At 45.7% G+C, this 964-nt stretch overlaps 1 long non-coding RNA gene across 1 annotated transcript; it reads right to left on the bottom strand.

Moving 5' to 3' along the window:
• Positions 1–220: 220 nt before the first annotated feature.
• LOC125513828 lies at positions 221–745 on the bottom strand. Its single transcript, XR_007286172.1, has 2 exons — positions 678–745; positions 221–601 (listed from the first exon to the last, which is right to left on the bottom strand). It is a non-coding gene; the product is annotated as an uncharacterized LOC125513828 (long non-coding RNA).
• Between the last annotated feature and the right edge of the window lie 219 nt (positions 746–964).

Genomic DNA, 964 nt, shown 5'->3' with positions numbered 1-964 from the left:
AGTAAAGAATGCAACAGCAGCTAAGCTTTGATGTTCAGATATTGGAAGCCTTTAAAATCTTGTTTCACAGGTATTTTGACTTATATTTATAGCTCTCTAGTGAACGAGTACTACTTCTCATCACGGTTCATATGAATACCAGACTTGTGCCAAAATTGTTTCAATCATATTTTCTTTTGCCATAACACAGAATAAAGAACCGTTACTTGACATAGTATGATCCGACATAATTTTAGCTTATAAAACAAGGAAGGGGATATAATGGTTTCCCTTGCTCAATTTCTTAAGCCTACATATAGCATTAGTTTTTGAAAGCACACATCACACATATTTCTAATCTGGACAAAACAGTAGACATAAATAAAATTTTCTACAACACAAAGTAACATCTTTAAGTAAAGTATAAATTGTTCCTATAGCTAATTAGGCTCTAGCACATGACCAAACCAACCGCTGAAAGCACACGACCAAAATAACAGCTAAAGAATCTGCTCAAAATTCCATGGATCAACCTGTCCTTCACCAGATTGTTCAAGGGGGGCAGAGCAGCAGCAGTAGATCGGCCTTTCTAGTTCCCTTCACACAGCCAGATTGGAGAAACCTGCAAAAAATCGCATGGATCAGATGCATAGATGGAGAAGAAGAAGAGAATAGAAGGGGAGGATCAAGTGACGAACCTGAGCCAGTGGTGCTCCTCCTAGGCCGCCATGGATGATCTGATGCCCGCGGGATCTTCTCGAACATGCAAGAAAATGGGCACACGCATCAGGGGGGGGGGGGGGGGGGGGGGGCGAGATGAAGGAGAAGAGAAGGGGAGGAGCAGGGATGCGTACCACAACACTGGCGGATCTGGGAGGGAGCGCCATCTCCTTCTTCTGGTTAGGGGAGGGGAAGGGAGGCCGGCGGTGTGGTCCGAGGAAGGGTGAGGCCGGTGGGGGAGGGAGTGGTCGGCGGCGGCGATGTG

Source organism: Triticum urartu, chromosome 6 (assembly GCF_003073215.2).
Source record: "Triticum urartu cultivar G1812 chromosome 6, Tu2.1, whole genome shotgun sequence".
Taxonomy (NCBI): Eukaryota; Viridiplantae; Streptophyta; class Magnoliopsida; order Poales; family Poaceae; genus Triticum; species Triticum urartu.
Note: the sequence above shows the minus strand (reverse complement) of the source record. Positions and strands in the feature narration are given on the sequence as shown.